The sequence below is a fragment of the Oryx dammah genome, unplaced genomic scaffold (assembly GCF_014754425.2).
Source record: "Oryx dammah isolate SB20612 unplaced genomic scaffold, SCBI_Odam_1.1 HiC_scaffold_22, whole genome shotgun sequence".
Lineage (NCBI taxonomy): Eukaryota > Metazoa > Chordata > Mammalia > Artiodactyla > Bovidae > Oryx > Oryx dammah.
Genome location: NW_024070206.1, coordinates 22418093 through 22432294, shown reverse-complemented (window position 1 = coordinate 22432294; position 14202 = coordinate 22418093). Strand labels below are relative to the sequence as shown.

Genomic DNA, 14202 nt, shown 5'->3' with positions numbered 1-14202 from the left:
ATAACTTGGAAACCTATTATTAAAGTTATTTGGAAATGTAAACGTGTGGAAACTATATCTCAATGAATTCCCGAATATGCAACAAGAGTTTTGGGGAAGGAAGTGTTAATAATGTTTATCTATAGACAGCAGAAGTGAGAGGTAAGGCATTGATCCAGCACCTCAGTTTTTATTTCATAAACATCTATGCTATTGAAATTTTCAGTAGGCCCATGTGTCACTTGTATGATTAAGGTGGTAATTGTGTATTTTAAAAGGACATTTTCCATGATGCAGAGTGGTGATACTAACCCTTCCTGCTCATGGGAATCAGACAGGGAGTTTAATAGCAAAGCTCAGATCTCACCTCCAGATTTGGGTTCAGTTGGTCTGGGGTTAGGGGACCAGGCATCTGTATTTTTAAATTTTTATTTATCATTATATGTGTATTTTATTTGTTTATTTATGTGGCTCTGTTGGGTCTTAGATGAGGCACTTGAGCTTCTCTCTAGTTGTGGTGAGCAGGCTTAGTTGTCCTGAGGCATGTGGGATCTTAGTTCCCTAACCAGGGATCAAATCCATGTCCCCAGGATTGGAAGGTAAGTTCTTAACCAGTGGACCACCAGGGAATTCCCTGTATTTTTTTTTTAGAAAGCTCCCAGTGACTCCCCTGTGAAGCCAGGGCAGAGGGTTGCTGCTTTGGTGGCCCACAGTGGTGTCATGCCAGCTGTGGTCACAACCCAAGGTCATGAGACCAATTTAATGGGTTTAGTTCAGTTCAGTCACTCAGTCATGTCTGACTCTTTGCGACCCAATGGACTGCAGCATGCCAGGCCTCCCTGTCCATCGCCAACTCTCAGAGTTTATCCAACTCATGCCTATTGAGTCGGTGATGCCATCCAACCATCTCATCCTCTGTTGTCTCCTTCTCCTCCCACCTTCAATCTTTCCCAGCATCAGGGTCTTTTCCAATGAGTCAGTTTTTTGCATCAGGTGGCCAAAGTATTGGAGTTTCAGCTTCAGCATCAGTCCTTGCAATAAATATTCAGGACTGGTTTCCTTTAGGATGGACTGGTTGGATCTCCTTGCAGTCCAAGGGACTCTCAAGAGTCTTCTCCAATACCACAGTTAAAAAGCATCAGTTCTTCAGTGTTTAGCTTTCTTTATAGTCCAACTCTCACATCCATACATGACTACTGGAAAAACCATTGCCTTGACTAGACGGACCTTTGTTGGCAAAGTAATGTCTCTACTTTTTAATATGCTGTCTAGGTTGGTCGTAACTTTTCTTCTAAGGTACAAGCGTCTTTTAATTTCATGGCTGCAGTCACCATCTGCAGTGATTTTGGGGCCCCCCAAAATAAAGTTTCACACTGTTTCCATTGTTTCCCCATCTATTTGTCATGAAGTGATGGGACCGGATGTCATGATCTTAGTTTTCTGAATGTTGAGTTTTAAGCTAACTTTTTTACTGTCCTCTTTCACTTTTATCAAGAGGCTCAGTGGGCTGGGATCAACAATTTTTTAAAAAAAACCTGCTATTGACAGAAATGTGTGTGTGTGTTTACACACTGGGCTGTGATCTAAAGCATCTCTTTCTGTGGAATGAAATTTTAAAAATTCAGAAAGCTACTGCCACATGTGACTCAAACACTTCAGACCTTCTAAAACACTGTATCAGAGTTGGTGTGAACTAATATTAAAGGCTTTCCACAGCCTAAAAATTATACTCTAATTCTGGCTTTTGTTCATTGATTCAGTCATTCATTGATGACAGTCCAAAGATAAAAAATTCTATATATAACACTGGTGCTTATATGATGAACACAGTGTCTGACTTAAGTAGATGCTAAAAAAATATGAAAATGGAAGAATGAATGAAATTATTCATTGAATTATAATGAATTATTAGGTAATGCTTTGCCTCATCTTTCCAGTTATTTTTTTATAAACTTGTTTCTCTTCTCCCTTCTAACCACATGCTCCTAAATAATTTTTTCTGGATAGAATAAACCAGGAATACTTGGGCAGACATCCCAAGTTCAACGTGAAGGCTGAGGTGGGACTTCGTTCTTTGCTGACACACTCACCCAAGTGAGGACAGTGCTTGGCTTGCACTGGACCACCCTGACCACGGGGACCGTGGTCACATCCATCTTATCACAATCAAAGCCTGGATCTGTGGGCAGGACATAGATATTCATAAAAGACAGAACCAGGAAGAATTTGGCTGAAATGGATGTGCTTTATTCAAAACAAATTGTGTCTTCTGAAGGTGAGGTCTTTGGGAAAAAGTTCCAATTCACTATACAACTGACCTCACGTAACTGAGAAAGGCATCATGTGACCACAGTCTCAGCCCTGAGCAAGGTGCTGCAAGAAATATGAGACAGTATCAGAGTTGTTTTAACCAGGAGATGACAATTTTAAGTGAGAAGGAAATTCAGGTTGGGCAGAAACCAAATGAAATGCACCGAACAAGAAAGTCTGTAGATCGAACAGCAAGACATATAGGACAGGAACTGTAGGAAGCACAAGAGAAGTGCTCAGGTAACATCCTGAAGCCTGAAAACTGATTCTAATTTGCCTAAGGCCTCTTCATTAGGTGCTTGTGTTGTGTAATGTTTTATAAACCATTAGCGAGATGACAGCCTCCAGGAATTCTTTTCCAGGATGGCAGGCCTCCTTCACTCATTCCAGGAGTCAATGCATCACTCCATGACTCAATGGATTTCTGGGCTGTTCCACCTTGTGCCTCCCAGGTCACACTATTTTGAGGGTTGACAGGGAGGAGGTTGAATAGATCTACGTCATGGTTAACTTTAGCAGAAATGAATCACAGGTCAGAGTGACATCAGCTGGCTTCTCAATAACCATCCAGAGATACTAAAGGGAAGGCCTTTCTAGAAGCAAACAGCTGAGAAGGTACATGGACGAAGATTAGAAAAAAACAGAATTAATAGTAGAAGCGAAACTTGAACATTTCAAAATTAATCTATGAAAACAGACCAGAAGCAGGGAGGATTTAATCCCCCAAAGAGAAGACTGACGAGTGATCTCATTAGGATCTTCAAAAATATACGAAAAATGATTTTATAGGGACTGGAGAACTAGCTGTTTTAAATCTTAAGCTGAACTTTGCATCATTGAGGCTCCTTCTGAAAAAGTGCATCTTTGTTTCTACTTTTAGTTCTCGAATGCCTCTTCCTCACCTTCCAGTTGTTAAATATTAAATTCAATTGACCTGTGTATGTAGGGCTCTGGGTAAGCCTTGAGAGGTGTGGAGGATTTTATAGGAGTCATCATTTTTTCCAAAGAGGTCTCGAGTGAGGCTATGCAGCATATTAGATACTTGCTTTACTAGGGAGTTTTGGGAAGGAGATAATGAAGGAAAGAGTAGTTGCATGACCCAATTGTTCTGTTCTGTTCCATGGTTCTGTATTCCATTCATCTATTACTTTATTTTCAGATTCTCACTGAAGTCTAGAAAGTCATGAAGTTGCTGCTGAGGATGGGTGTGCGTGTGATGGTTTCCTGTCTCTGAAGAAATGGAAATGGGGCTAACCAGGTTTGTGGAATCAAATACCTGTTACCAGTATACCAGTAAAAAAATGGATCTTTGAAACTTTGAGCTTGAGCTTTTGAAATCAGCAAGTTCTTTATTGTTTCCTCTTGAAGACAGATATTTCCAATGTCTGCCCAGAATGTAGACAGGATTTTGAAAGAAGTTTCTATAACCCAAGTTGACTGAGAGTGATCCCAAGTTTCAAAGGACTCTTCAAGTGTCCAACAGCTACCCAGAGGTGGAAAAACTGATCTTTCCCCCACAAAGTTCATGATTCCAATTCAGATCTTAACACACAGTTTCAGAATTTTCAGGTTAAGAGAACTTGCCTAGAATGAAATAAATCACTAAATATTGCTTTTCCTAAAATGGCACATCCTCTAAGGCTAATCAGTTTTCAAATTAACATGCACCCAAATGATTAATTTGATAAGTGGGGACACTGAAAACCGCTGTGACATAGGACCTACTCTTGGAATGTTGTGTTGGCATCCATAGAAGGTCAAGTCCTTCCACCTTCTTATTAGACCCGTTTCATCAAGAATTGTTATCCTTTTTATTTTAGCATTGCACTCGACAATCACATTATTAACCTTTAGCTTCCCCCCGGGAGGAAATTAATTGGTTGGATAATTTTTTTGGTGGGGAGTGGCAGAACCACTGAGCATAGCGATATGAAAACATATTCACATTTTAAATGCTTCTGTATGCATAATAAATACTAGAACACCACTGAGCTGAAATTAATGAGTCTGTATTTGAAGCATGGCTGTATTTAAAATTACCTGCCTGATGACAATTTTGCTTAATCACATTACAAGTATCTCTGATTACTTCTTGTTAATTGCTACTTCCATTCTGGAGGGAAAAAGGTCCAGAAATTTCCAAGTAACAGATTACTTAATTGCTAACATCAACCTGGCACTCAAAATAACATTGCCTTCCTTGACCCAGCCAGTCAGCAATGTGTGTGGGCGATGGCACCTCTGGTGGAAAATTGTTTTAGATCCTGTGGGGAGATATGAGGGCATGTCTGCTATTTACTACAGCAGAACAAGAAGAAAGGCCTAGGCAGAAAAACAGCAACACCTGGGTCTGTGCAGGTGTGTGTCGTGTGGATGCCATGTGGACCTGGGTGCCAGGGGCCTCCATCCACTGGTGCTGCCTGATAGCATGTCCATGAGATCCGTGGACCAGCAAGGTACCATTTCCATTACACGAGACCCTAGACCTTTCTCCTTTTCTTCCCTCCTCCTCATATTTTTACTGTCTGTCTCCACCCACTTGAATTTAAAGTCCACGGAAGGAGAGATTTTTATTTATTTGTCTGCAGATACATTTCCAGTGCTCATTCCACCTGGGACGTCATGGTGTGTGTGCTCAGTTGCTCAGGTCCCATCTGACTTTGTGACTACATGAACTGTAGCCCACCAGGCTCCTCCGTCCATGGGATTTCCCAGGCAAGAATACTGCAGTGGGTTGCCCTTTCTTCCTCTAGAGGATCTTCCCAACCCAGGCACATATAAGGCTTCCAATAAATAATTGTTGAATGAATGAACGCAGTCATTTCCACAGTGGATGAAGATAAGGGCCTCTCTGTTCAGGTGCATTTGTTGATTCATTTAAAGAAAATTTCTGAATCAATGTTGATGCAATTCTGGGATATTTCCTTCTATTCTTTGACTTCATTTTCAAAGGCTTGGCAGTAAAACTTTCTAGAAACCCAGAAGGACAACCTCAAATTTCAAACTGATAAGGCTAGAGAAAAACAGATCTATTCTTAAGGAGAGAAATGAAAAGGAAAAAAAGAGTAAGCTGACGATTCTGGAGGAAAACTGTACAAACTCGTTGAAAAAAAATGAAAGAAAAATATTCAGTCACTAACACCAAGGAATCTGTCTGAGTGCACTTGCTTTTGTAAAAGAACTATTTATTTAATTGGCTGCACTGGGTCTTCGTTGAAATGTGTGGACTTTTAGTTGCGGCATGCAGGATCTAGTTCCCTGACTAGGGATCGAACCTGGGCTTCCTGCATTGGGGAGTGTGGAGTCTTAGCCACTGGATCACCAGGGAAGTCCCAAGCTTCCTTTGGTAAAGTATTTTTTGACTGGCTTCACTCTCTTTGTTGGAGAGGCCAGGCCAAATGAAATTCGAATTGCTTCTTCTTGGACAAATAAAACCTGGGCTGCTCTCTGAAGTACAGTGTTTGCAAGCATCTTCAGAACAAATCCTGAACCAGTTTATAGAAAAAACAACCGCATTAGTGGAAGCACATGTCACTCACACCTGACCCTTCTCACCACAAGCTGGTGAAGCTACTCACGCATCTTTGGGAACCAGATCCTATAAACATGCTTCCTATTTCTTTATTTTTTTAAATGAAACTAGTATTAGCCTGTAGTTCTTGATTTTTTTTTTTTCCTACTAAAAGACCCTTGAGGACCCAGCATTTCACAGTAAACCACTAACTCCTACATGTCCAAATAGGCCCCGTGTGTTTAACATAGTTGCTATCAGTTGCAGTTCAAGGATTGTGAAAAAGCCATTGTGGGCACATTCTTTAAAAAAAAAAAAATTTTTTTTAAGAATTTTAAACTAAAAACATTTTTTAAGAATTTTAGACTCAAATTTTTCCAAGTTTGACCTGGGATTTCTTACTACTTTGTATACATCACGAATCAATTTGCCTTGATGCTGGATTCCGCAATCAAAGGGAACAAGATCTGATTTCAAGCTGAAGTAAATGGGGAAATAGATGGGTGGTGCCTGTAAGCAAAATTGCACAGAACAACTCAGCCTGACTCCCAGAACCATTTGGAGAAAAACTTACTATTTTAAACTCAGTCTCATTTCTCCAACCTTTGAGTTTGCCTTTTCTTTTAAATGGTGGTTTTGGCTTGTTCTTTTTTAACCCCATATCCCTTTTCCCTGAATTTTCTCCATCTCTGTGTCACGCCTGCAACCGCCATCAACAGACAGTGATCCAATGCAGCGCTTTGCCCCTAAAAGTTCTGAGGTCCTGAGGGAGGGACAGCCCAAGGTGTCCACATGGCGTCTGCCTGCCCGCCGCCCCCTGCGCCCATCACCAAGTTTCACTGCTGCCTTTAAGGACCTCCTGGTGCATCCTAGCCTTAGCCTGGGCCCCTGGGCTTTTGGTGGGAGTGGCTGGGCTGTGTTTTATTGATCACCAGATTCAACATCCGTCATCTGCCTGAAGGGGTACATGTGCAGGCAGTCTCACCGAGAAATCCAAGTGTAAGCACCAGTTCACCAAGTGGCTCATCAATGGTTACTTGTTTGATTTTTTTTTTTTTAATTACTCTGTTTAGCTCTGCTGGGTCTTGGTTGCTGCACCAGCTTTCTTGAGTTGTGATGAGTGGAGGCCATTCTCCAGTTGTGATGTGTGGGCCTCTCACTGGGATGGTTTCTCTTGTTGCAGAACATGGGCCCTAGACAGCACAGGCTTTAGTAGCTGTGGTACACAGCCTTAGCTCCTTTGAGGCATGTGGAATCTTTCCAGACCAGGGATTAAACCTGTGTCCCCTGCATCAGCAGGCAGATTCTTTAAAAACAACAACAACAACAAAAAACCCTTTTTATTTTGTGTTGGTGTATAGCTGATTAAAAACGTTGTGACAATTTCAGGTGAACAGAGAATGGACTCTGCCATACATATACATGTACCCACTCTCCCCCAAACTCCCCTCCCATGCAGGCTGCCACATAACATTGATCAGTTCCCTGTGCTGTGCAGTAGGTCCTTGTTGGTTTAGCTATTCTATAATAAATACAGCAGTGTGTATATGTTCATCCCCAGATCCCTATCTCTTCCCCTCATCCTTCCCCCTGGCAACCATAAGTTCCTTCTCTATGAGTCTGTTTCAGTTTTGTAAGTAAGTTCACTTGTATCATTTCTTTTTAGATTCCACATACAAGGGATGTCATATGATATTTCTCCTTCTCTGTCTGACTTCACTCGGTATGACAATCTCAAGGTCCATCCATGTTGGTTAGGTGGATTCTTATCCCCTGGACTACCAGGGAAGCCCACTTGTTTAACTCTTGAATTCTATTTGATCAGTTTTCACTCTGTCTTCCCAGCAGTATATTAAGGAGCTGGGCTGTGCTAGCTTCCTGCCACAGCTAGAAACTGAAGGGCAGAGAAAGATAGAGACAGAGTGTAGAGCAGTATGTATTTTTGAAGAAAGATTTCCTGTGAATATATTATTCATTAATATGTTTATTCATAGGGAGAATATATTTATAAGGATTCTGAATATTCAAAAATCTATTAACAAATAGATTCTTCATGAATATATTTACAAGGAGAAATCAGTTTTTAAGAAGAATGTATTTATAAGAAAATATATTCATGATGAATATATTCTTGAATATTAAGAATGTATTCATAGGAACACTTCGTATTCAAGAATACATTTTTATGCCCTAGGAGTTGGAAAGACAAACTGAATATTCTTCAAAATGATATGGAGCAAAATGTAATGCAATCAAAACACAGTATTTCAAAAGGAACGAGTGAGTGTGGAAGTTGGTTACATGCTGGGTGTTTGAGAAATGTTTCCAGAGCAGGCACCTGGTTAGATACAGGACTCAGGATTCAAGCCTGGGTCTGGCTCCAAAGCCCAAGTACTTTTCCCTCTATGTCCCTGCTTCCAGCCCTCACCCAACAGATGGAGATTCCATAGACCAAGGTGATTCAACCAAGGAATCCCAAGGATGTCTGAGAGTCAACGTCAGCCAGGGGAGGCAGTCTCAGCTCAGAGCCCTGTCCTAAATAGGAGTCAATTTCCTGCATTGTCACTTTTTTTTTTTTAACTTAAAGAACCTGCCTGAAATGCAGAAGACCCAGGTTCAGTCCCTAGGTCATGAAGATCCCCTGGTGAAAGGGATGGCTACCCACTCCAGTATTCTTGCCTGGAAAATCCCATGGACCGAGGAGGCTGGTGGCCTACAGCAGTCCGTGGGATTACAAAGAGTTGGACATGACTGAGTGACTAACACTTTCACTTTTTCACTTCATAGCCAGTTAACAATGTTGTGATAGTTTCAGGTGAACAGCGAAGGGATTTACATGTATCCAAACTCCCCTCCCATCCAAGCTGCCACATAACATTGAGCAGAGTTCCATGTGCTATGTACAGTAGGTTCTTGTTGGTGATCCATTTTAAATATAGCAGAGTGTACATGTCCATCCCAAATTCCCTAACTATCCCTTCCCCCCATTCTTCCCCTCTGGGAACCATAAATTTGTTTTCTATGCCTGTGAATGTATTTATTTTGTAAATAAGTTCATTTCTTTTTTTTTAATTAACACATCCATTATGTATTAATCAATTTTCTTTTTACATTTTTTATTTTGTATTGGGGCATAACTGATTAATGAACAATGTTGTGATAATTTCAAGTGAACAGCGAAGGGACTCAGCCATATATATACATGCATCCATTCTCCCGCAAACTCCCCTCCCATCCAGACTGCTAGATAACATTGAGCAGAGTTCCTTGTCTAATACAATAGGTCCTTGTCGGCTATCCATTTTAAATATAGTAGAGGATACATATCCATTCCAAACTCCTGGTTATACAAGGTTAGCATCTAATCCCAGAGGGAGGAAAATTTTATTTTTGCAGAAATTACCTCAAACTACAGATGTTTAAAGACCGTGGTCTCAGAAGTGCCAGCCCCCTTAGGATTCTTGCTAATGATCTAGTTTCCAGCATTGCAATACATATGAGGGCTCCTTTGTGGGAACTCTAACATCCTAGAAGCCTGTATCTCTTGATGCCCTGGTGGCAGGTGTTTGCTTTGTCCTCGACTCACTCATGTTCCGGGTGGGACTCAGGAAGAGAAAAGGGGAGTGAGGGTGAGGCTGGTACCCAGGGCGGTGGAGGCCTTCACAGCATCTGGATATTTCTGGATGCTGCCTGACAGCTAAGGGTGGTGAAGGTAGGGGGTGGTTCCTGGCAGAGCAGAGGAGCTCACTTCCTAACATTCCCGTTCCAAGCCCTTCGGGAGACCACAGGGACAGGGGAGGGAGCTGGCTAGAGCTGGTTCTGGGCATGGTGGACTCATGTCCAGGACAATCCTAGGGTCTGCCACACCTGCTCCTGGGCCCCCGACATGAGCCACGCTAAGAGTGGGTCCCTTGGGGTCAGGTTTGGTGCAAACTTGAGTATATATGTGGGAGATTCCTGCGGGATTGTTCAGAAAATGGATTGCGGTTGCTTTTCTGAGACCTATTTAATGGCTACTGTTAGGTGTCCGGCAGCTTACACATGTGTTGCGTCGGTTACATTCACGCATGCGCACATGCTCAAAACCAAATTTAAAACAGCTTGATTCAAGTTGAGCTTGGATCAGGTTCGTTCTGTCTAATCGTTCTGTCTTCAGTTCAGTTCAGTTCAGTTGCTCAGTCATGTCCGACTCTTTGCGACCCCATGAACTGCAGCACATCAGGCCTCCCTGTCCATCACCAACTCCCGGAGTTCACTCAGACTCACGTCCGTCGAGTCAGTGATGCCATCCAGCCATCTCATCCTCACTCGTCCCCTTCTCCTCCTGCCCCCAATCCCTGCCAGCATCAGAGTCTTTTCCAATGAGTGAACTCTTCGCATGAGGTGGCCAAAGTACTGGAGCTTCAGCTTTAGCATCATTCCTTCCAAAGAAATCCCAGGGCTGATCTCCTTCAGAATGGACTGGTTGGATCTCCTTGCAGTCCAAGGGACTCTCAAGAGTCTTCTCCAACACCACAGTTCAAAAGCATCAATTCTTCAGCGCTCAGCCTTCTTCACAGTCCAACTCTCACATCCATACATGACCACTGGAAAAACCATAGCCTTGACTAGACGGACCTTAGTCTCTGCTTTTGAATATGCTGTCTAGGTTGGTCATAACTTTTCTTCCAAGGAGTAAGCGTCTTTGAATTTCATGGCTGCAATCCCCATCTGCAGTGATTTTGGAGCCCCAAAAAATAAAGTCTGCCACTGTTTCCACTGTTTCCCATCTATTTGCCATGAAGTGATGGGACCAGATGCCCTGATCTTCGTTTTCTTAATGTTGAGCTTTAAGCCAGCTTTTTCACTCTCCTCTTTCACATTCATCAAGAGGCTTTTTAGCTCCTCTTCACTTTCTGCCATAAGAGTGGTGTCATCTGCATATCTGAAGTTATTGATATTTCTCTAGGCAATCTTGATTCCAGCTTGTTTCTTCCAGTCCAGCGTTTCTCCTGATGTACTCTGCATCGCAAACGGCTGCGACAGCCGGTGCACTCAGCGTCGCACTCAGCGCAAGCGGCTGCGACGGCCGGCCCGAGAGGAGCTACCCCACGTCCGTTCCGTCTTAGAGGGACACAAAGTTCAACCCTAATCTGGCTTGGAATCTTCTGTCCTGTTCTCAGTCCTTCTGTGGAAATGACACGTATTAAATACGCAAACTGCAAATCTCCTGTCTTCCATGGAGCCTACATAAAAGCCATTTTGAGATGCTTTTTAATTAAATAACCTCTCAAATCATTAACACCATCCCTGAGGAAACACACCTCCACCGTTCAATAAGGGCTGTCTTCTCTGCTGGCTCCAGGGTGCAGGGTTATTCTGTGCGGTCCTTCAGGGGATGGGAGGAGGGCAGGCTCCAGGCTATCATATTCATGAAGGCAGTGAGGCAGGGGTTTTTATTTTATCTGTTTACTATCATTTAAAATATATTACAGTTGTGACGAAGCAGAAGCAGGAATTTTAACTGTATGTGGCAATTTAAAAAAGAAAAACCAAACAGAAAAAATGCACATTAACCAATAATATAGTAAAACGCCATGTAGACAAAGTGAGACTCTAAATGGAATCTAAGCACATCTCTGAGAGAAGAATTTCTCTTTTCTTCAGTGACTTGAAGTTTGATAAACTCTCCAAGCAACTTTCTTAAACCCTAAGACTCTTAATTGAAGCAAATGGATACCATAGGATTGATTCTATTTATTTCTTTTCTCTCCCACCAGCAAAAATAAAAAACAAACCGCACCGCCCCCTAAACCCAACCAAAACAGTGGCGCCTCCATTCCACAGGGCGTGGGTAGCTCTTACTGTTTGGTATAAGAAAGGAGGTGCTTGTCTTTCAAAACTGTGAGGCTGACTTTGCATAGGTTCAGCCTCAAATATAGTCACTTACACAAAACAAATACGCTCTCATAACAAAAAAAGACTTGTTTAAATGAGTACTAGACACCCAGCTCTAGACCTCATCCCTTGATGAAGCCTCTGTCTGTAGACAGGTACCCAGGGCCCCGGTGAACACGGCTCCTCCTGACAAGCAGGTGGCCGGCGGGATGTCAGCCTCCCAGGTGGCCCCGAGTGGAAGCTGTGAGGATGTGGATGGGGGGATGGGGGGGCGTTTGTGTCAGGACTTGGGTCCCTGGCAGTAATGGCACCACAGGCAGAGGGTCCTCAGGAGGGTCCTCCCAGTTTCTGCCAAGTATCCTGCTGGCTGTCCTCATGGGACCCAGGCATGCTCCCGGAGACCTGGCGGCACAGCTGAGAAACGGTTTGTGGAACCTAGATAAGAATGAATGGATCATGAAAACATGTGCTTATTACTAATTTTTTTTTTTTTAAGATCTGCACTTTCCTGAGTAAAGCACACATGTCTCATATGAAGTCATTAAAGCACCAGGCCTCTGCCTCTTAGACTCCCTACACCCAGAGGGCAAATCACAGCCAAGCTCAGATGCTGTGCTGACGAAAACATTAACAGTGTGTGTCTGAAAACCGTGTTTCTCATATCCCACACTAGAGAGTTTTGTTCTTGCAAAATGAAAAGTGGCTTCTTGGACGGCGAGGGACAAGGATAAAGATGCATGCCGTCGGCTTCTTGGGTCTGTTCCTGTCATACATCAGAGCTGCGGTGGTGACGGTCAGCGTCCTGCTGGGCCTAGGGGCTTCTGCATCGCTGGCGCTGGATCAGCCATCAAATCTTCCAACCGTAAAAGCCACGGCTGCTTTACCAGGTCCCGTTCATACTTGGGCATGACCATGGAAACACTGAAATCAAGTTCCTTGGCTGAGGTTCCTGCTGAAAGAACAAGGCGCGGCCGTGGCCTTGGTCCCTCAGGTACAGCGTCCTCCCATGGCTTCCTGGCCTGAGACGGCGTCCTCCCCTGTGAGGTCCTGGGAGCTCCTGAACACGAGGATGGAGTTGTAAACCTTCAGGGCTGGACCCAGCTCGACCTTCATTCACCTGGACAATGTCCGTCTGTTAGCAGCAGGAAGACTCTGCCGTCGATGTGCTGTCAGTAAATAAATGCACACAAATAAACATAGCCTACTCCTCCAGTCTGTTTGCCCCCCTCCAACCTCCCCCCCCACTGCCAGGAGCCCCTGGGTGCAGAGCTCGGGGGACCACGGAGCACAGCGGCATCTTAGTCCAACTGCTCTCGACAGTAAGTTCTCCCCAGAACCCTGAAGCTAAGTTACATTAAAAGGTGTTCATTCTGTTAAATGTGAACTCAGCGTACACAAATTAGGCTAAATTTCTACTGTTACATTTTAAAATTTTTGGACTGAATTTGTATCAAGGGCCTTAAAAATAACCTGCTTTCATATACCAAGTGAATCTCCAGGAATACTTCACATGAACATGATGAGTGGTGAGGACACGCTGGTGTTATTTATGCAGTGAAATACTGCAAACAACTGGACATACCAGGAACAGCAGAAGGAAAGAAATTACGGTGTCACCGAGGATGGGGGACCAGCAGTCACCAAAATTCACGTCTCAGTGTAATAGGTAATGACTTGGGAAACTTTTTGTGAGCTGTGAAGCAAGGGAACATGAGCTGATGACCTAGAAAGATTTCTTTTCATTTGTAAAATTAAATGTGTGTGATCGCTGTAAACATACACGGAGTTGAAATATTTGAAGTCTTTACAGCAAATGTGAAGTGATCTTTGGCCAGATGTTTGGTTTGTGTTTTTTCCTTTAACCTTACTTAAAATGCTTTTTGTGACAAACACCATTATAAGCAGAAGTACATTCAAAACGAATGTGCTATTTATTAACTTTGAAAACATGTCGTGGTCTGGAATGTCTTGGCTTTCCTGAGACTGCATGATGGCTGGAGCCACTGTGCAGGTTGTGTTTCCAGCTTCTAGAAGCCCCAGGATGGTTTCAGAGTTCGAGTCTCAGGGACGTGGACAGGCCCATAGCCACACTACCTATTCACATGGGCGGGCCCAGGAGGAGTCCTGGGTCCAGAACCAAGAAGACAGAATGGAGTTTGCTGGAGTAATACCCATCCAGGAACCCAGCCCTGTGGTTCTAACCCTTTTAGTTCACAACACAACCCCCGTGTCAGTGTCCCCCTGAGGAAGGAGAGATCCCCGAGGACCCCAGATAGGGTGTTAGTTTTAAAAGCTTCCATGGGCTTCCCTGGTGGCTCAGATGGTAAAGAATCTGCTTGCCAATGCAGAAGACATAAGAGACACAGTTTTGATCCCTAGGTCAGGAAGATCCCCTGGAGGAGGGCATGGCAACCCACTCCAGTATTCTAGCCTGAAGAATCCCATGGACAGAGGAGCCTGGTGGGCTATAGTCCATAGGGTCACAAAGAGTCAGACATGATTGAAGTGACTGCACGCATGCACAA

At 43.4% G+C, this 14202-nt stretch overlaps 1 long non-coding RNA gene across 1 annotated transcript in view; it reads left to right on the top strand.

Moving 5' to 3' along the window:
* LOC120881084 overlaps window positions 1-13454 on the top strand; it is a 55135-nt gene extending 41681 nt beyond the window's left edge. Inside the window, exons 2-4 of the long non-coding RNA XR_005725209.1 lie at window positions 1987-2254; window positions 3449-3547; window positions 12174-13454. This is a non-coding gene — a long non-coding RNA (uncharacterized LOC120881084). The remainder of the gene's footprint in view (window positions 1-1986; window positions 2255-3448; window positions 3548-12173) is intronic.
* Window positions 13455-14202: the final 748 nt, after the last annotated feature.